We start from the raw sequence: 22,501 nt of genomic DNA, 5'->3' as shown, positions 1-22,501 counted from the left end.
CGCCCCCAAACTGTGGAATGGCCTGCCGGGAGAGATTCTTCAACTTAATAGTCCTTTCGCATTCAGGAAAGCTATCAAGACTGATTTCTCAAGACGAATTTTTAAAATATCTGACTCTTATTTTAACCTTGTATTAGTTTTATATGTTTTAATTCAGTTTTACGTATTTTATGGCATCTGTATTTAATGTCGTTCCCCGCCTCAGTCCAGAGCTCCTTCCTATCTAGCTCCTTCCTATCTCTCCTCTCTCTTCTCACACTATTGCCCCGCTCGTGCTCTTCGCTCCTCTGATGCCATGTTTCTCGCCTGCCCAAGGGCCTCTACTTCCCTTGCTCGGCTCCGTCCATTTTCTTCTGCTGCCCCTTACGCCTGGAACGCTCTTCCAGAACATTTGAGAACTACAAGTTCAATCGCAGCTTTTAAAGCTCAACTAAAAACTTTTCTTTTTCCTAAAGCTTTTAAAACTTGATGTTGTGCAGACTTTATACTGTTAGTTTTACCCTACCCTGTGCCTGCTTACCCTACCCTGTGCCTGTTTGCATTCTCTTCCCCTCCTTATTGTTTTACTATGATTTTATTAGATTGTAAGCCTATGCGGCAGGGTCTTGCTATTTACTGTTTTACTCTGTACAGCACCATGTACATTGATGGTGCTATATAAATAAATTAATAATAATAATAATAATAACAACAACAACAACAACAACAACAACAGAGGGAGAGGCGGCAAGAAATAAATTTATTATTATTATTTGTATTTGTATTTCTTTTGCATTTTAAACTGTGTGTTGCATGCCATCTTGAGCCACAGGTAAGTGATACTGTTTGGAGTGGGGGAGGAAGGAGTTTGTATTTCCATTTTTTAAAAAACCCCACCACTATTAGCCCTCAAAGGGCCCCCCGAACCACAGTATTACAGAATAAAATAAAGAGCAGGGGAGATTTAAGGACCACACATTTGGAGCCAGGGAAGCGGCCAAAAAGCTTGGCTAATTCTGCTGCTCCATCTAGTAGCTATTTCAATCCATTAGCCTTTCATTTTCTGCCTCGCACCTCAGACTTTAAGTAACACCCCATCAGCAAATCATTAAAGGGCTTTATAAAGGGTTCTTCTAATACAGCACTAATACCAGCTGGCTCTGAGCAGCAAGCTAATTTTATATAATGGCCTTCAAAAACGAGGCACAAAAGACATGTAATACCCAGGTGACACGATGTTCTTGCCTTTTAAAATTAGACCCACATATTCTCTTGGTACCGAGAAAGATGTGTCAACTCACTCGTACATACAGTGCGTTCTGCTTCGGCTTTAAAAAGCACACGAAGCCGTTCCACTTTCCCCGTGAATCTCGAGCGTTAAAGAACGGGCGTTGTTTCCATAATAATATTGCAAATGAAATGAAAAAGGGAGACACATGTGGGGCAGCTGGTCAGGAATTACAGGAGATTTGATGGGGACGCTTGCTGTAGCCCAGGATCCAATTGGCCCGGGGAAATCAGGTGACACCAGGGCATGGCCGGCGCTACCATTAGGCCAACTAGGCAGCCGCCTAGGGTGCAGAACTCGGAGGGGCAGAGACTGCCCCCTCGCCCCACTCCTGGGATTGGAGGTTTTGCAGAGTGGGGGGCTTGGCTTGCGTGCGCCCCGTATGGCCAGCCTTCTCCTGCAGCTGCAATCAGAGGCCCCGGAGAGGCGCCTCTCGTTTCTGCTGTCCATGGGTGTGTGGGTGTGGGTGTGGGTGTTGCTTGTTGCAAAATCCTTGGAGACAACATGGAGGAGGCGGAAGAGGAGCAGGCCGGGGGACAGCCAAAGGCTCTCTGGGCCAGGGAGGCGGGCGAGGAGGACACAGGGACAGGCAGCCCCCTCGGAACAGCAGCAGCACCGGCACGCCGCATCCCCGTTTGGGCCTTCAGCCGCTGGAGACCGAGGGGAGACTGCGGGGCAGAGACCATCCCCCAGCCAGCCAACCAGGGCTCGATCGCAGCCCCTCCTCGCAGGGCGCGCAGAGGCGCAAGAGCAGCCGCACGGTTGGGGGCGGAAGCCGCGTGCCCCAGCCTTGCTCCTGCACCCCAAAGGAGGCTCGGACAGGCTGCCCTTCCAGAACTGGGCAGGGGGGTGGACTTCGGGGAGGCGTGGAAGAAGTGGCGCCCACAGGCTGAGCCTCAGAATAAGGGGCAGGGCTGCACCCCCAATAAGCTGTGGGACACCCTCTCACACACACCACCGGGAAGCAGCCGCCCTCCGCGCCCAGAGCTCGCCTTGCCTAGGGTGCAAAATAGTCTGGCACCAGCCCTGCACCAGGAAGCTGATCTGGGAACTTTAATAAAGTTCCCAGCTCAGCTGCCTTTATTACCGTGAACAACTCTCTTCCCACCGAACTGCTAGATTACTGGTCTTGCACCTGCCCAACACTGAGGGGGCTGTTAGATTGGCTAGGGTGACCATATGAAAAGGAGGACCAGGCTTTTGTGGCTTTAACAGTTGTATTGAAAAGGGAATTTCAGCAGGTGTCATTGGTATGCCTGCAGCACCTGGTGAAATTCCCTCTTCATCACAACAGTTAAAGCCGCAGGAGCCCTGCTCTCTTTTGTATATGTTCACGCTAGCTATACTCCTGCAGCTTTAACTGTTGTGATGAAGAGGGAATTTCACCAGGTGCTGCATGCATACTAATATCACCTGCTGAAATCCCCTTTTCAATACAACTGTTAAGGATACGGAAGCTCTCTCTAGCTTTTCATAGGGTCACCCTAATATTGGCCCCTAACCAATGGCCGCCACTGCCTCCCAAAGTTAACAACCAAACCAGACAGACCAATAGCAGGAAAATGGCAGTGGTGTTCTACTCCCAGTTCCCTCCACTTTTTTTAAATACACAGAGGGATACAAAAGGGTAATCTTCATTAACACATTAAACTTAACTAAGCACCTCAAACTGTGGGGCTGAGCTGGCTGACCTCCTGAACCACTAAGACTTGAACACATATCAAGAACACATATCAAGTTTTATGCTGATATACCAACTGCACCCTTATCTGGACAGAGATAGCCTAGCTACAGTGATCCATGCTCTGTTAACTTCTCGTTTGGATTACTGCAATGCGTTATACGTGGGGCTGCCTTTGAAAACGGTCCGGAAACTTCAACTGGTACAAAACAGGGCAGCCCGGTTACTAACAGGGACTGGCCAACGAGACCACATCACGCCAGTCCTTTTCCAGCTTCATTGGCTGCCAGACCAGGTCCGGGCCCATTTCAAAGTGCTGGTATTAACATTCAAAGCCCTAAATGGCTTGGGGCCAGGCTATCTGAAGGAACGCCTCCTCTCATATGTGCCTGCCCAGACCTTAAGATCATCCTCAGGGATCCTTCTCCGCGAGCCCCTGCCAAAGGAAGTGAGGCAGGTGGCTACCAGGAGCAGGGCCTTCTCTGCTGTGGCACCCCAGCTGCGGAATGAGCTCCCTAAGGAGGTTCGCCTGGCACCTACACTATATTCTTTTAGACGCCAGGTGAAGCTTCGGCTATTGGGGCGGTATAGAAATGCAATAAATAAATAAATAAATAATAAAAAAAATTGAGCCCAAATCTATTTTTAGGTTTGAATGGCAGCTCAAAGTTGGTTTTAGATGTATGTTGTCTCTATGTTTGTTGTCTGTTTTTATGGGTTTTTTAAAAAAAAATTATGAGAATTTTTAATGTTTTAATTCTTTGTTAACCGCTTCGAGAGCTTCAGCTATGGGGCAGTATAGAAATGATAATAATAATAATAATAATAATAATAATAATAATAATAATAATAATAATGTAAAATTCTGGCAGGGATGGACTATATAGACAGACACAATACAGCTGCAAAATTAATTCACCAACAACTGGCCATCAAATTCAACCTCATCAAGCAACCTACACCATACTATACATTCTCATCCAAAACAATCTTGGAAAATGCAGATCATAAAATATACTGGGATCGAACAATTCATACGGACTAGACAATACCTTGAAACCAACCAGACAAAACGGTCATACACAAAAAAGGAAAACACACATACCTCATCGACATAGCAATAACTAATGACAAAAATGTTGTAGAAAAGGAAGAGGAAAAGAGAGAAAAATATATACCACTGGCCATGGACGTCAAAGAACTATGGCAACAGTCACATCAGTCACCGGCATCACATAAAAAAAATACACAGAAAACCTTCAGAAACTGGGCCTACCGAAATACACCCACACCAACATCCAGAAAGCAGTCATAATTAAAACATGCTCAATTGTCAGGAAATTCCTGTTTGATGCTGATGCTAATGATGATGATAGCCTGGTCTTTGTCTAAGTCAGGGCTTAGCCCAGGGGTGTTAAACCTCAGGTCCACGGGCCAAATGTGGCCCACCTAGGGTTCTCCAGATGGTCACACCCCTTCCCTTGGCTCCACCCCCATTCCCCGGACCGACGATTATTTTGTGTCTTCCCGGGTTTTGCATGTTTTTTTCCTATTCTAAAAGGTTGAAATGCCTCTCCTGAGGCTTAGTTACTGGCAGTAAGAGCTGTAAAGCTAAAATATGTGAGTTGTTTTTGGTATTTTCGCTCTGACCCTTCTGCTTGCAGCCCAGCCCTCTTCTGAAATTGAATCCAGCCCTTGTGGCTGAGTTCCCCCCTCACTTGTGGGGGATTCAGGGGCAGGCCTCCTGGACAGTCTTGTGTCTCAGGACTCTTGCTTTAGACCTCAAGGACTTTGCTCAGCTGCAGCCAGTGCAGCAGACAGGATGTTTCCACTCGCTCAGAAACGCTGGGGCTGAATTATGTATCGGCATGGGAATTGCGCGACGCTGGTAATTAAGAAAACATTTTGATAAGCTTCTGTTTTATAGAGGTAATCGTAAAAACCTGCTGCAGCAGAGGAAAGCCAACAAGGGTTGTGGCTAAAGCATCAGCATCAGCAAGGCGAACTTGGGAGCCTGCTTTTCCAGTTCTTTTTGTGACCTTTGCAGCAGCAGAGGCCTCCATGGAGAAGGGCAGCGTGCAGGTCTTGATCCTGCGCATCTTGAGGGCTGGGACAAAGCGCGCTTTGCAGGCTTCGGATTTCCACGCAGACGCTAGAAAGCCAGCCTCAGCCATTAGCATCTCTGCTTTTTGGGGAGACGGTCATTAAAAAAAATCTGCACAGCAGCCTAGTAACATCACAGGCCTGTGGTCTTTGGACTTTTTTGGAGCAAGTGAGACACAAGTCATGTCCAAAGCTGGTCTTTAAGGGTGAGCAAGACCCCCATCCGTCCAGGCTTGCGACCACCATAAGTCCTCTCCATCAGCAGCACCAGAAGAGGTGGTGATGGACACTGATTCAGAAGGCTTTAATTTATCATTTTATTTATTTATTTTATTACATTTATATACCGCCCCACAGCCGAAGCTCTCTGGGCAGTTTACAACAATTAAAAATAGTAAACATTAAAAGTATACAAAATTTAAAAACATAAAAACAGTATAAAAACAACAGTATCCATTTAAAAACAACAATTCTGGGGTCCATTAAAAACAAACTTAACGTTGTTAAATGCTGTTAAAATGCCTGGGAGAAGAGAAAAGTCTTGACCTGGTGCCGAAAAGATAACAATGTTGGCGCCAGGCGAGCCTCATCGGGGAGATCATTCCACAGTCGGGGGGCCACCACTGAAAAGGCCCTCTCCCTTGTTGCCATCCTCCGAACTTCCCTTGGAGTAGGCACTCGGAGGAGGACTTTAGATATTGAGCGCAGTGTATGGGTAGGTTCATGTTGGGAGAGGCGTTCTGTCAGGTATTGCGGTCCCAAGCCATGTAGGGCTTTATAGGTTAAAACCAGCACCTTGAATTGGGCTCGGAAACATATAGGCAGCCAATGCAAGCAGCCCAGAATCGGTGTTATATGCTCAAACCTCCCTGTTCCAGCTATCAATCTGGCCGCTGCATTTTGCACAAGCTGTAGCTTCCGGACCGTCTTCAAAGGCTGCCCCATGTAGAGGGCATTGCAGTAATCTAATTTGGAAGTTACCAAAGTATGGATAACTGAAGCTAGGTTATCCCTGTCCAGATAGGGGCGTAGCTGGGCCACCAACTGGAGCTGGTAGAAAGCACTCCGTGCCACCAAGGCCACCCGAGCCTCAAGTGACAAAGATGGATTTAAACGAGGATTGGATAAATTCCTGGAGGAGGAAGCTATCCTAGTCCTGATGGCTATGTGCATATTAGAGGCAGTAAGCCTGTGTGCACCAGCTGCTGGGGAACATGGGTGGGAGAGAGCTACTGCTATCATATCTTCCTTGTGGGCTTCTCACCAGCGTCTGGGAGAGGCTGTAGCTCAGTGGTACAGCCCATATTTTGCATGCAGAAGGTCTCAAGGTCAGTGGCAACTTGGTTGGCGACTGTGAGAACAGAATGCTGAACAAGATAGGCCTTTGGTCTGATCCAGCACAGGTCTTCTATTAGTTTCAATTTGTTAGCCTTCATCTAGCCCATCACTAACTCCAGTCATCATTAAGACAGGAAGTAGAACTGTACTGGGAATCATAGAATCATAGAATAGTAGAGTTGGAAGGGGCCTACAAGGCCATCGAGTCCAACCCCCTGCTCAATGCAGATGGATAGCAGATGGATCACCATACAGGTCCAGGCCCGATTCAAAGTGCTGGTATTAACATTTAAAGCCCTAAACGGCTTGGGACAAGGCTTTCTGAAGGAACGTCTCCTCCCGTATGTACCTGCCCGGACCCTAAGGTCATCCTCAGGGGTCCTTCTCTGCGAGCCCCTGCCAAAGGAAGTGAGGCAGGGGGCTCCCAGGAGGAGGGCCTTCTCTGCTGTGGCACCCCGGCTGTGGAATGAGCTCCCTAAGGAGGTTCGCTTGGCACCTATGTTATATGCTTTTAGACGCCAGGTGAAGACCTTTTTATTGTCCCAGCATTTTAACAGTCTATAAATAAATTTTAACTTGGTGTTTGAAATTTGAAATTTTGCATTGGTGCTGTTTTTATCTGGTTGAGCTTTTATATTGTATTTTATGTTATGGGTTTTATACTGTTGTTTTATACTTAGAATGGTTTTTAATTTTTGTGAACCGCCCAGAGAGCTCCAGCTATTGGGCGGTATAGAAATGTAATAAATAAATAAATACTAACAGACTACTACCACTTAGTAGTAGCAGTGGAGGCTGATGGCTCTGATGCCACTGAGTAATAGTCCTTATTTATGCAAACATGAGGGCTAAATGCTTGCTAATTTCTGAACCAAGTTCTGCATTTGCATGACCCAATTACATGGAGGGCATCAGGGGTGGTGGTGGGCTCTCCCACACTAGAGGCCTTCAAGAGGCAGCTGGACAACCATCAGTCATGGATGCTTCAGAGTGGATTCCTGCATTTGAGCAGGGGGTTGGACTTGATGGCCTTAGAGGCCCCTTCCAACTCTACTATTCTATGATTCTATGCCCATATCTTGGGTAAATGGAGCACCTCTACTGGGAATGATCACCAACAAATAAAGGCCACTTCCATCCAGTAGAGGGCAGAGACAGGCACCCCACATGCCGAAAGCTACATTCCGGAGCTTGAGAAGTAATGCAGGTTATTAACTTTATACAAGCTGCACAGGGCAACAATCTAAATCACATAATGTTCTAGCAACAGGCAATTCAATAGTTCCAAATGAGCAGTCACCTGAACAATTGCAGCGTGATGTGAAAACACGGACAGGGGAAAATAAAAATCGATAGTCTCCAATTATGAAGTCTAGTAAAAGTGGAGTTTAAAAGGGAGAGCACTATATGGTGTAAAAACAACTCCTTCCCCCTAATAACTCCACCGACTTTGCAGAAACCTCTCCCACAGGAAAAAACATGCCGATGGCTTCGTCGGTTGCTGTCTCTGTAACCGTTCCAAACCATGACGAGGTCGCGGCGGTGCTCCGGGGTGCAATGCTAACTTCTCAGATCGAAGCGATAATCCAGACACACCCAATGCAAGGCTGTCTGGCGGAGTTATTTTGAAGTGATTCTGCATTAAAAGGGTGAGCAAGTTCTGTCAAGCTGATCAGTTATTAAAATACACGGGTCCCCTGTAGAGAAGCCTCCATGTATATTGGGCCAAGATGAGGGATACTTGGCTCAGCAATACAACAAACGAGAAGGAGCTTGGAATTGTTGTAGATCACAAGCTGAATATCAGCCAACAGTGCGATATGGCTGCAAGAAAGGCAAATGCTATTTTGGGCTGCATTAATAGAAGTATAGCTTCCAAATTGCGTGAAGTACTGGTTCCCCTCTATTGGGCACTGGTTAGGCCTCCTCCTGAGTAGTGCATCCAGTTCTGGGTACACTTCAAGAATGATGCAGACAAGCTGGAGTGTGTTCAGAGAAGGGCAGCCAGGATGATCAGGAGTCTGGAAGCAAAGCCCTATGAAGAGAGACTGAAAGAACTGGGCATGTTTAGCCTGGAGAAGAGAAGATGGAGGGGAGACATGAGAGCACTCTTCAAATACTTCAAAGGTTGTCACACAGAGGAGGGCCAGGATCTCTCCTCGATCCTCCCAGAGCGCAAGACACGGAATAACGGGCTCAAGTGACAGGAAGCCAGATTCCGGCTCGACATCAGGAAAAACTTCCTGACTGTTAGAGCAGTACGACAATGGAACCAGTGACCTAGGGAGGTTGTGGGCTCTCCCACACTAGAGGCCTTCAAGAGGCAGCTGGACAACCATCTGTCAGGCATGCTTTGAGGTGGATTACTGCGTTGAGCAGGGGGCTGGACTCGATGGCCTTATAGGCCCCTTCCAACTCTACTATTCTATGTAGACTTCGATGAGAGCTGAAGGTTCATCTTGGCTATAAACTCTTGTGTGGCCTTGGACTGTATGTGGCATATTATTATTATTATTATTATTATTATTATTATTATTATTATTATTATTATTATTCCGCCTTTTTCCCAATACTGGGACTCAAGGCAGTTTACAGATTAAAACATATACAATTTAAACATATAAATTTACAAAAGTTAAAATAGTTAAACCCACAGCAAAATTAAAAACATTTTTTAAAAATTAAAAAGCAGTAACAATTAAAAATAATAATAATCTAATGCATTAGCACAGGTCCAGAGTATTTCCAAAAGCCTGCCGGAACAAAAAAGGTTTTGCCTCCGAAATACCTCCGAAATATTAACAAGGCGCTACTAGTCTAGCCTCCCTGGGAAGGGAGTTCCAGAGCTTTGGAGCAGCCACCAAGAAGACCCTCTCCTGCGTTCCCACCAGTCGTGCCTCTGATGGTGGCGGAAACAAGAGAAGGGCCTCCCCAGAAGATCTCAGCGCATGGGCAAGCTCATATGGGAAAATATCCATCTAGTCCAATATCCATTTCTGCCAGTGGACGACCAGATAGGACCACCCGAATGCTGCATATGGAGTCAGTCCCTTGGTCCATCCAGCTCAGTATTGCCGACACTGACTGGCAACATCTCGCTTTCAGGCAGGATTCTCTCCAGCCCTACCTGGAGATTTAAAGGGCTGGTTTGCCCTCCTGTTTGACGGCAGTGCAACTAATCAAGAATAGGGAAGTCTGCCTCACTTCAACCCAGTAGAATTCCAGTGCGGTAAAAACAGTCTTCCGTTAACTTCCATATGCTGCTCATGTCAACAAGGCAAACCCTCCCGGCTGGGTCTTAATTAGGAAGCTGGTTAAGATTTTGCTTTATAGAAAGGCATTAGCTGCTGACGGTGTCTAAAGGGCTTTTAGTTATGTGCTGTTTTGCTGGGTTGCTTTATTGCATTTATTACATTTTTTAATTGTGTGTTGTAAGCAGCTTTGAGAGATTTTTGGCAGTGAATGTAGGGTAGAAAATTTAAGATAAGCAAAACAAATAGATTTTTTAAAAGTTACCAGCCTTCCAGTGAAGGCACATCTATGTCATTTAGGGCACAGTCCTATGGTCACTAGATACTGACTAGAGGACCATAGGGTGGTTTGGTTACTGGGAACCGAGGTCCCTGTCTCCTCGTAGCTGGCACAGTATGACAATGGAACTAATGACCTAGGGAGGTGGTGGGCTCTCCCACACTAGAGACGTTCAAGAGGCAGCTGGATAACCACCTGTCAGGTACATAGGCGTGCACAAGGGGTGTGCAGGGCGAGCCCAGGCACACCCTAATGTCTCAAGCAATAATGTATCTCTGCCAGAAGCCATGTTTCAAAGACGCCAGGAAGAGGGCCCCCAAAGGCAAATATCGCCTTGTAAGACCCTCCTCCAGCCAGTGTCACCACAAAGCCCCACCAATGCTGGGGCTTGAGGGGTGTGTCCTCATTCCAACCCCCCGCACCTTCAATGGTCCTTCCCTGGTCAGGCAAGCTGAACACAGAGTAGGCATAGAATCATAGAATAATAGAGTTGGAAGGGGCCTATAAGGCCATCGAGCCCAACCCCCTGCTCAATGCAGGAATCCACCCTAAAGCATCCCTGACAGATGATTGTCCAGCTGCCTCTTGAAGGCCTCTAGTGTGGGAGAGCCCACAACCTCCCTAGGTAACTGATTCCATTGCTGTACTGCTCTAACAGTCAGGAAGTTTTTCCAGATGTCCAGCCGGAATCCAGCTTCCTTTAACTTGAGCCCGTTATTGTGTGTCCCGCACTCTGGGAGGATCGAGAAGAGATCCTGGCCCTCCTCTGTGTGACCACCTTTCAAGTATTTGAGGAGTGCTCTCATGTCTCCCCTCAGTCTTCTCTTCTCCAGGCTGAACATGCCCAGTTCATTCAGTCTCTCCTCATAGGGCTTTGTTTCCAGACCCCTGATCATCCTGGTTGCCATACTCTGAACACGCTCCAGTGACTACAGTGTTTAATAAATAAATTAATAAAAATAATGTGCTTCAATAAGTGTTTGCCTTTTAAAAAAAAATCCCTGGATGCACATCCTAATGAAATGTGTTGTGCATGCCTATGGTGAGGTGGATTCTTGCATTGAGCAGGGGGTTGGATTCTATGGCCTTATAGGCCCCTTCCAACTCTACTAGTCTATGATCAGTTCTCGCTGCACTGGCTACATCTCCGTGCTCAGAAATGCGGAGTGCAGGGAGGGCAAAAAGTAGGCGGTCCTGGGGAGCGGAGAAGCTGCTTTACATAGCCTCCCACTGGACCTCCAGGCCCTTTCCTTCCCTCCTCTCCGAAGCTGTGTCTAGACAGGTGAAATTGCCCATCAAGGCAAAAATGGAGGGCGACAGGAGCACAAAGGGGGATGTTTAGGTTCGTCAGCAGCCTCCGATTCCGGAGACCGGTGACTATGCGGATCGGATCACGCCCTTACTCGTTTTTCAATGCTTCAGTAACAGAAGTTGTGCAAGTCGTTTGTGGCCTTAAAATGGCAACGTGGAAGGGAAAAGGAACGTCATCTTTAGGTTTGTTCACGGGCTTCGCATCCGGGAGGCCGTTCTCCTCACCACAGACAGCAAAGCGTGGAGCTGCCTGCAAGCCCAGGTTAGAAACTGCCCTGCAGTTCAGCCCTGGGCCGCAGGAGTTTGGTCCAAACGACGTGGCCGAGCCCCACGTGAAGAGGTTAGAAGAGCGGTGGAGTGACTTTGCCAAAGGTGAAAGACCGTGAGTGATAGAGAAGGAATAGGTAATGGGGGTGGGGGTGGGGGGAGATGATCCCATCCCCAAGAAAGCAGCACGGTTACTAACAGGGACTGGCTGACGAGACCACATCACGCCAGTCCTTTTCCAGCTTCATTGGCTGCCAGTCCAGGTCCGGCCCCGATTCAAAGTGCTGGTATTAACATTCAAAGCCCTAAATGGCTTGGGGCCAGGTTATCTGAAGGAACACCTCCTCCCATATGTGCCTGCCCGGACCTTAAGATCATCCACAGGGGTCCTTCTCCGTGAGCCCCTGCCAAAGGAAGTGAGGCAGGTGGCTACCAGGAGCAGGGCCTTCTCTGCTGTGGCACCCCGGCTGTGGAATGAGCTCCCTAAGGAGGTTCGCTTGGCACCTACATGATATGCTTTTAGATGCCTTTTTATTCTCCCAGCATTTTAACAGTCTATAAATAAATTTTAACTTGGTGCTTTAAATTTGTAATTTTGCATCGCTGCTGTTTTTATCTGGTTGAGCTTTTATATTGTATTTTATATTATGGGTTTTATACTGTTGTTTTATACTTTGAATGGTTTTTAATTTTTGTGAACCGCCCAGAGAGTTCCGGCTATTGGGCGGTATAGAAATGTAATTAATAAATAAATAAAAGAAAGAAATAAAAGAAATGGATTCTGAAGAACAACATAAACAAAAATGGAGGAAGCTAACTTGGTGAATGGAGGAGAGGGGGGAGGCGGATGTCCTAAAGATGCCCATGAGAGAAGAGACAGTGAAAGCATCACACAGGCGCAAAACGGAGGCAGGAAACGAAAGTGGGGCTGATTATCTTTCTCCTCCAAACCTCATCAAGCAGCCCTTTTTCCTTCAAGGAGGTTTTGCCGTTTGCTCTAGACCGGCCGTTTGCACCCGGTGAAGGTGAAAATTGGTGGTTTGGCACCACTCTCTTTGAACACAAGATTCCAAAGTGTGCATTTCAACAGCTCGGCAGGTGTTTGGCTTTTCCTCCGGCAGGCAGTTTATCAGCTTGGCCGCTAGACAGCTTCGAAGTGGAGGTCAGAACCCTACGCAACGGAAGAAAGGGGGGGGGGAGGAACCTCACTGGCTCTTTGGCTGAATTTATGAAATACTAGCCGTACCAGCAAGGACAGCGTCTTCCCCTGCCCTGAGCAAACAGAGCTTTTCACAGAATCATAGAATACTAGAGTTAGAAGGGGCCTACAAGGCCATCGAGTCCAACCCCCTGCTCAACACAGGAATCCACCCTAAAGCATCCCTGACAGATGGTTGTCCAGCTGCCTCTTGAAGGCCTCTAGTGTGGGAGAGCCCACAACTTCACCAGGCAACTGATTCCATTGTCGCACTGCTCTAACCGTCAGGAAGTTTTTCCTGATGTCCAGCTGGAATCTGGCTTCCTTTATCTTGACTATACAAGAAAAGGCAATGGTAGTGAAAATATGTACAAAAAAGAACCCTAAAGGCACCCACCATAGAAACAAATTCAACACATTGAATTAAATAGTCATTCAAACTATTATTCTACTCCAAGTATTTTTTTTTACTAAAGTAACCTCTTTACAATACAATGCTACTGCCACATGTATAACATTTCATTACATAACCATGATATTCAACACCTGTGTAGCATACTAAATGCAAATGTTATATGGGGAAATGCTACACAGGTGTTGAATATCATGGATATGTAATGAAATGTTATACATGTGGTAGTAGCATTGTATTGTAAAGAGGTTACTTTAGTAAAAAAAATACTTGGAGTAGAATAATAGTTTGAATGACTATTTAGTTCAATGTGTTGAATTTGTTTCTATGGTGGGTGCCTTTAAGGTTCGTTTATCTTGAGCCCGTTATTCCGTGTCCTGCACTCTGGGATTTTCAGCATTTTCAGCTTTTAACGCCAGATCCACTTAGTAACGTCTCCCCGCTGCCCAAACCCCGTATCTGTCTCATTCTGCCCCCTCACCACTTGCTTCTCCCATCTGCCAACCCACGGATGCTTCCCCTCCTTCCCGTTCCAATCCGTCTTTCGGTTGGCCTCCTTGTATTCTTTTGTAAACTACTTCGGGATTTGTTTCCAATGCAAATAAATAAATAAATAAGACAACAAAGAAGATGGAGGAGGAAAGAGGTTTCGGTGAGGCTTGCTGGGCACAGAAATACACAACAAAAGCCCTGGTGAGGGATTCTGACTAAATTTCAGAAGAGTTGACAATGGCTCAAAGAGCCGCGTTGCCTTTATTCGTTTTTCGGTTTCAAGTGGCTGGATCTGAAATTCACAAGGCACCCGTTCTCATTCAACACCACCTTTGGCGTTTCACAGCGGATCAGAACTGTGTGGAGGGACTGCTTCAAATACAGTAACACAGAATCATAGCATCGTAGCATGTCTTGATATGACTGTTGTTGCTGCTAAAGCCATTGTTGTTCTTACTAGTTTTTATTGTTGGCATTTATTGTTTTTAATTGCTATTTTATTGTATTTATGCTTTTATTTGCTTTTAATATTTTAACTGGTTTTATGTATTTGATTGTTGTTGCAAGCCGCCTTGTGAGGGCTTCTGCCCTGAAAGGCAGCCAAGAAAAGCTTTAATTGAATCACGGAATAGTAGAGTTGGAAGGGGCCTACAAGGCCATCGAGTCCAACCCCCTGCACATTGCAGGAATCCACCCTAAAGCATCCCTGACAGATGGTTGTCCAGCTGCCTCTTGAAGGCCTCCAGTGTGGGAGAGCCCACCACCTCCCTAGGGACTTGGTTTCATTGTCATACTGCTCTAACAGTCAGGAAGTTTTTTCTGATGTCCAGCCAGAATCTGGGTTCCTGCAACTTGAGCCCATTATTTCATGTCCTGCACTCTGGGATGATGGAGAAGAGATCTTGGCCTTCTTCTGTGTGACAACCTTTTAAGTATTTGAAGAGTGCTATCATGTCTCCCCTCAATTTTCTCTTCTCCAGGCTAAACATACCCCATTCTTTCAGTCTCTCTTCATAGGGCTTTGTTTCCAGACCCCTGATCATCCTGGTTGCCCTCCTCTGAACACGCTCCAGCTTGTCTGCATCCTTCTTGAGTTGCGGAGCCCAGAACTGGACACAATACTCAAGACGAGGCCTAACCAGGGCCGAATAGAGGGGAACCAGTACCTCGTGCAACTTCTATTAATGTAGCCCAAAACAGCATTTGCTTCTTTTGCAGCCAAGAGCGTGGTGTGGTGCGGAACGGTAAAGCAGCAGTTTCTGCAGCTGAAACTCTCCCCACGGCCTGAGTTCGATCCCAGCTGGAGCTGGTTTCAGGTCAACTCAGCCTTCCATCCTCCCAAGGTCAGTAAAATGAGTACCCAGCTAGCTGGGGGAAAGGTAATAACAGCCGGGGAAGGCAACGGCAAACCACACCCTATAAAGCCCGCCAAGAAAACATCAGCGAAAGCTGGCATCCCTCCAAGAGTCAGTAATGACTCAGTGCTTGCACGAGAGGTTCCTTTCCTTTCCTTTCTTTTGCAGCCACATCACACTGTTGGCTCATATTCAGCTTGTGATCTACAACAATTCCAAGATCCTTCTCGTTTGTAGTATTGCTGAGCCAAGTATCCCCCATCTTGTAACTGTGCATTTGGTTTCCTTTTCCTAGGTGTAGAACTTGGCATTTATCCCTATTAAATTCCATCCTGTTGTTTTAAATAAATACCTGGAGAGCATTAGATTACTGCAATGCCCTTTACGTGGGGCAGCCTTTGAAGACGGTTCGGAAGCTGCAGCTTGTGCAAAATGCAGCGGCCAGATTGATAACTGGAACCAGAAGGTTTGAACATATAACACCGATTCTGGCCCGCTTGCATTGGCTGCCTATACGTTTCCAAGCCCAATTCAAGGTGCTGGTTTTAACCTATAAAGCCCTACACGGCTTGGGTCCACAATACCTGACGGAACGCCTCTCCCGACATGAACCTACCTGTACACTGCGCTCAACGTCTAAGGTCCTCCTCCGAGTGCCTACTCCGATGGAAGCTCGGAGGATGGCAACAAGGGAGAGGGCCTTTTCAGTGGTGGCCCCCCAATTACGGAATGATCTCCCCGATGAGGCTCGCCTGGCGCCAACATTGTTATCTTTTTGGCGCCAGGTCAAGACCTTCCTCTTCACCCAGGCATTTAACAGCATTTAACAATATATGCTAAGTTTGTTTGTTTTTTAATGGACCCCAGAACTGTTGTTGTTTAAAATGGATACTGTTTTATACTGTTGTTTTTATATTTTTTGATGGTTTTAAATTTTGTATACTTTTTAACGTCCACTGTTTTTTAACTTTTGTAAACCGCCCAGAGAGCTTCAGCTATGGGGCGGTATATAAAATAAATAAATAAATAAATAAATTAGACTGCCTTCCTGGATCAGACTGAGAGTCCATATCGTCATGATTCACACAGAAGCCCACAAGTGGCCCAAGGAGATGGCCACCTCCCGATTTGTCTGACATTCCCAGGGCACCCCAACTACCGTGAGCTTCTTAAAACCTCTTCCATGTCAATGAGGTTGAATTCCGATTTCCAAGATCTCCATACCCATCCCTGCTATGACTGACGCAGTGCTGAAAGTTTTCTCCCCTGCCTCCAACTCGCAAATTAACTGCTTACCTCCCTCCAACCACAAATGGTTCAACGGAGGCCTTTGGACGCACCACTTTAAGCCTCGCCCATGGGAGGTCTGGGAGGTGGCCCACACCGTCCGCTCTGCAAGGGCAATGTCCTCAAAGAACGGTAAACTGGCAGATAAAGGGCAGCAGAGAGAAATTAACCAGCACACCTAGCCTGGGAGAGCTATAAAATGCGCTAATGCACCGGAGCAGGAGGCTAAATTATGTATAGAGGCTCCTGACAACTGCGGTCAGGAAGGTTTTTATTGTAGAGCTGAAAGACGGTTTAAAAGAGGTCCCATCACAGTGTGTTCAGAGCAGATCCAGGGAATGAAGGGCACCCTGGCAAGGGATTTCCCCCCCACCTACTTGCAAGGTAACCTTGTCACGGATGAGGTCCAACTCGTTTCACCGTTGGTTTTCCTTGAATCTTAACTGTGATTACTTTCTTGATTCTCCAGCTACAAGATCCTGACAATGAAGCTTATGAACAACGCGACAGGATCACAAATCTCAGAGAGAGAGAGAGAGAGAGAGAGAGCAACCCACCACTGCGATCTGGGACCTCCCAACTACCAGCCTGCTCCCCCTTCCCCAACTCACCTACACAATGAAGACCCCCTATTGTGAGACCCAGCTCCTGTTCAGTTAGGAGGCAAGCTAAGGAGAAGGAGAGATTCTCTCTCAAAAGGAACCCACAACAGAGACCCTTTAACCATCAGACCAGTGTGTCAGCCTGACCTGCAAGCTTCACTAGGAATCAGGAGCACATGATCTTGTTCTGGCACATGACTGTTACAAGACTAGCTAGTCTAGCTGTTATTGCTGGTTTCACTAGAGCCCTGTTTATTGAATGGAGGTAGGTGGGAGTGGGCAGGCCAGATCCCTTCCTAACATCCAGACTATATCACAGAATCATAGAATAGCAGAGTCGGAAGGGGCCTACAAGGCCATTGAGTCCAACCCCCTGCTCAATGCAGGAATCCACCTTAAAGCATCCCTGACAGAGGGTTGTCCAGCTGTCTCTTGAAGGCTTCTAGTGTGGGAGAGCCCACCACCTCCCTGGGTCACTGGTTCCATTGTCATACTGCTCTAACAGTCAGGAAGTTTTTCCTAATGTCCAGCTGGAATCTGGCTTCCTTTAACTTGAGCCTGTTACTCCGTGTCCTGCACTCTGGGAGGATCGAGAAGAGATCCTGGCCCTCCTCTGTGTGACAACCTTTTAAGTATTTGAAGAGGGCTATTCTGTCTCCTCTCACTCTTATAGAGTCATAGAATCATAGAATAGCAGAGTTGGAAGGGGCCTACAAGGCCATTGAGTCCAACCCCCTGCTCAATGCAGGAATCCACCCTAAAGCATCCCTGACAGAGGGTTGTCCAGCTGCCTCTTGAAGGCCTCTAGTGTGGGGGAGCCCACAGTCTCCCTAGGTAACTGATTCCATTGTCGTATTGCTCTAACAGTCAGGAAGTTTGCCTTATTTGCCTTAATTATAAAGCTGCCTTATTTGAAGTCAGACTACTGGCCCATTTAGCCTTCTCTTGCCTACTCTGAGAGACAGCAGTTCTCCACAGTTTTCCCCAGCCCTGCTTTCTGGAGATGTCGGGGTCTGAACCTGAAGCATCCTGAATATACTCCGACATATTTCCCCACCCCATCCCCAATGCAGGATCCACTGTGGATGGAAGTTCCAGCAACCTCCGGCGTGCCACAAACAGATAGTAGTAAGATCACAGGGCCTTCTCTGCTGTGGCACCCTGGCTGTGGAATGAGCTCCCTAAGGAGGTTCGCTTGGCACCTACATTATATGCTTTTAGATGCCAGGTGAAGTCCTTTTTATTCTCCCAGCATTTTAACAGTCTATAAATACATTTTAACTCGGTGTTTTAAATTTGTAATTTTGCATTGCTGCTGTTTTTATCTGGTTGAGCTTTTATATTGTATTTCATATTATGGTTTTATACTGTGGTTTTATACTTTGAATGTTTTTAATTTTTGTGAACCGCCCAGAGAGCTCCAGCTGTTGGGCGGAATAGAAATGTAATTAATTAATTAATTAATTAATTAATAATAAATAAGATGGCCGAAAGGCTCTTGGCAAGGAAACCCGCTCCAGAAAAGCAAAGAAAAAAATCACTTTGTTCCAACGGGGTGTGTGTGTGTATATAAAAACGCAACAAATAAAATAAATGAATAATTAAATATAAACGGTGGCAGGTTTAAGTAGCAAGGCCACACACAGGACAGCTCCTAGCAACTGCATGACTTGCTCATTTTCGGTCCCTTTTTTTGTGGGCAAATCATCCATAGACAGAGAGACAAGGGAACGGGCTCAAGGCGGCAGAAGCAGCAGCTTCTAGGTTTCAGCTCCGTGCTTTTGCTGAACGCCTTTTTGTCCTTCCCAATATATCCACGTCCTAAAATACTTACTTCAGGGCCAATCAACTGCTGGAGCTTCGCCAGTTGACAATGTCAGCTTGAAAGCGAGAAGGAGCATTTTATCTCTGTGCAACACCTCCCACAGCAACGCATTAAGCAGCAGCAGCAACAGCCTTAAAAATCCAGAATGCTGGGCGCCGCTCACCTCCGTAACCAACGCTGCATTTCTGTTTCTTGCTTTACAACCCGTACTCGTTTGCCTCCTTTCCCTGCGCCCCCCGCAAACTCCTTTCAACGGACCACAACCTGGCCTCAAAGCAGTCAAATCGTTTGAACCGAGCGCGCGCCAGGACCTCTTGGGAACCGAGCTTCAAAGCTCCTCCAGAATAAAAAGAAGAAGAAGAAAAGGAAGTACTGTTTGGTGGGGAAAGCAGAAGATGCAAGGACTTGAGTGAAAAATGGCTCGCGAGGAATGAAAGGGAGATTTTAGGGCTCTGAAGGCCACTGGGATGGAGTGGAGTGTTGCTCGTCAGACCCCCCCCCCCCGGGTTTGCGCAAAAAATAAAAATGCCAGTCTCCTGCCTACGAGACAGCTGGACATAGAATTGTAGAATAGCAGAGTTGGAAGGGGCCTACAAGGCCATCGAGTCCAACCCCCTGCTCAATGCAGGAATCCACCCTAAAGCATCCCTGACAGATGGTTGTCCAGCTGCCTCTTGAAGGCCTCGAGTGTGGGAGAGCCCACAACCTCCCTAGGAACTGGTTCCATTGTCGTACTGCTCTAACAGTCAGGAAGTTTTTTCTGATGTCCAGCTGGAATCTGGCTTCCTGTAACTTGAGCCCATTATTCCGTGTCCTGCACTCTGGGAGGATCGAGAAGAGATCCTGGCCCTCCTCTGTGTGACCACCTTTTAAGTATTTGAAGAGTGCTCTCATGTCTCCCCTCAATCGTCTCTTCTCCAGGCTAATCATGCCCAGTCCTTTCAGTCTCTCTTCATAGGGCTTTGTTTCCAGACCCCTGATCATCCTGGTTGCCCTCCTTTGAACACACCCCTGGTTGCCCTCCTCTGAACATACTCTGCCAATTTTATTTATTCATTGATTTCTTGCATTTCTATACCGCCCAATAGCCGAAGCTATAAAACAGCCACCGCTTGAAGACTTGGCTCAAATGTGCAAATGCGTCATTGGATAGTACCTGGAGCAGATTCGAAAGCTCTATCTGTGGTGTCTCATTCAGACGTGCAAGTCATCACTTGACATTGCAGTTATCCAAGAGATGAACTATACCTGGGTGAGCCAGCGGCAAGAAACACCTCCTTCCGGAGGGCAGAGAATATAGATGGCTTTAAAAGGGGGTTGGAAAAAGTCCTGGAGGAGAAGGCTGTCAATAGCTACTAGCCCTGAAGGTTGGGTGCTATCTCCAGTATTCGAGGCAGTAAGCCTGTGTGCACCAGTTGCTGGGGAACATGGGTGGGAGGGTGCTGTTGCACCATGTCCTGCCTTGTTGGTCCCTGGCCGATGGCTGGTTGGCCCCTGTGTGAACAGAGTGCTGGACTAGATGGACCCTTGGTCTGATCCAGCATCAGGGCTCTTCTGATGTTCTTAATATAACGAAGCCCAATTAGTTACTGGGTGAAGCAGTCTGGGGAAGTGGCAAACGTCAGCCAAACCAAGAGCGTTACTACGGTGCCATTACCTGGGACGCATCCCCAGTGGAAATGTGCACCCACAAATCCCTACCTGTGCTCAAAATTGTTAAAACAGAGGCGTTGCACCTCTTTTGGCCCAATTATGTATCAGAGAAGCTCTGTGGGACTGTGGCCCAGCGCTGGGCAGGGTTGAAGGCAAAATGGGAATGGGACAGGGCTAAATTACCAAAACTACCAGCATCTTTTAGCTTTAAGCAATTACTGCCGGTAACTAAGCGTTAGGAGAGGCATTTAAATCTTTTAGAACAGGGAGGGAGGGAGATGGAAAACTGCCAAATGATCAGTGGGCCACCTGGTGAATACCAGATGGATGGATTGGGAGCCCAGGGCCTGAAGTTCTTGCACTCCTGCTTTATAAATTACTGTAGTAAGGCTTGGGGACTCCCCGTACCACTGGTCCCTCACCTATCCATGAAGTGGATGAGGAGGACTCACAAGGCCAGAGCGGTCTGTATGGTCCCGGCCTAGAGCTGTCCCCCAAGGAACGCTCCCTGCCTTCTTCAGGGATGAAGCTGGCACAGCTGGAAAGAGAAGAACCAGACTGAGCGCAAGCGGCCGCAGTACAGAGACATCCTGAGGAGACACCTTGGATACAGGTCTGCAGATGCAAAGGGCGTCATCATCGCTCCAGCTTCTGGGCAGACCAGCCACTCCCATCCCAAGCACCTGCTACTCACTGGGGCTGCCAGTCAAGCTGGCAACGCTGTGCATTCTTACATGCACACTTTTGCACTCCGTAGCAATGTGGCATGTGGGTGAGGGCAGCCACTACACGCAGCAGAGGGAAAAGCTCACGAGAGTCTGGGGGTGACTGCTGTGCTCCCACTATCATCCATAACTTTGGCCTTAGCTAGACCTAAGGTTTATCCCGGGGTCGTCCCTGCCTGCTCCCAGGATATCCTGTGTGTCATTTACATGAACAAGGATGACCCCAGGAAGATCCCGGGATAAACCTTAGGTCCAGCTAAGGCCTTTGACTCTGCACAACAAACATCTCTGCGCCACTGCATTGCGCCCCACAGCCCCGATATATCCCCGCTGTACCTTCTCACATGCTGATCTTGGTCTCAGGCCCACAGAGCGTCGTCATCACGGGCGCACGGTTCTCTCGCCACTCGACAACTCCGTCGTCTGAACGCCAGGCGCCCGGGCTTTGCGTCCTGTTTAACACACAAACAAAATGACACTTGCTTAGAGACAGACCGGAGGCTTTCTGCAAGGAAAGCTGTGCCTCCGTGTGCTGGCCGGAAAGACGCCTGGCGGTCGTCCCATCAATAAAGGGCGAAGTGGTTGAGTCACAGAAGCTTTCTTCAGGGACTGAACTCATCCGACCGCACAGAGGCTGGATAAATTCAGCAGGTCAAGCGGTATCTTGGAGTAAAACAAGCTTTCCCCTTCCGCTCCCTGACTTTGTCCTGTGCCACATACTGTAGGCACTCACCAGTTCCGGCGACACTGGATGGCATCTTGCAAGGGACTCAAAGCAAAGCTACTCTGAACTGAATCACTTTGAACTGCAGAATATTCAACTTGCAATCTACAACAATTCCAAGATCCTTCTCGTCTGTAGTATTGCTGAGCCAAGTATCCCCCATCTTGTAACTGTGCATTTAGTTTCTGTCTTCTACATTTAAGAAATAGAAACCAAAGGCACAGTTACAAGATGGGGGATACTTGGCTCAGCAATACTACAAACGAGAAGGATCTTGGAATTGTTGTCGATCGCAAGCTGAATATGAGCCAACAGTGCGATATGGCTGCAAGAAAGGCCAATGCTATTTTGGGCTGCATTAATAGAAGTACAGCTTCCAAATCACGTGAGGTACTGGTTCCTTTCTATTTGGCCCTGGTTAGGCCTCATCTAGAGTATTGCGTCCAGTTCTGGGCTCCACAATTCAAGAAGGACGCAGACAAGCTGGAGCGTCTTCAGAGGAGGGCAACCAGGATGATTAGGGGTCTGGAAACAAAGCCCTATGAAGAGAGACTGAAAGAACTGGGCATGTTTAGCCTGGAGAAGAGAAGATGGAGGGGAGACATGATAGCACTCTTCAAAGACTTGAAAGGTTGTCACACAAAGGAGGGCCAGGATCTCTTCTCAATCCTCCCAGAGTGGAGGACACGGAATAACGGGCTCAAGTTAAAGGAAGCCAGATTCCGGCTGG

General features: G+C 47.4%; 1 protein-coding gene across 3 annotated transcripts in view; it reads right to left on the bottom strand.

The window, feature by feature from the left end:
* The window catches only part of EXTL3 (exostosin like glycosyltransferase 3), a 208,354-nt gene that overhangs the window by 75,444 nt on the left and 110,409 nt on the right, over positions 1-22,501 (bottom strand). For all 3 annotated transcript variants that reach the window (XM_063123729.1, XM_063123728.1, XM_063123730.1), the window contains exon 3: positions 21,384-21,499. The gene's annotated coding sequence lies outside the window, so the exon portion shown is untranslated. The remainder of the gene's footprint in view (positions 1-21,383; positions 21,500-22,501) is intronic.

The sequence above is a fragment of the Elgaria multicarinata genome, chromosome 4 (genome assembly GCF_023053635.1).
Source record: "Elgaria multicarinata webbii isolate HBS135686 ecotype San Diego chromosome 4, rElgMul1.1.pri, whole genome shotgun sequence".
Lineage (NCBI taxonomy): Eukaryota > Metazoa > Chordata > Lepidosauria > Squamata > Anguidae > Elgaria > Elgaria multicarinata.
The sequence above is the reverse complement of the archived record's forward strand: the minus strand, read 5'-3'. Positions and strand labels throughout refer to the sequence as shown.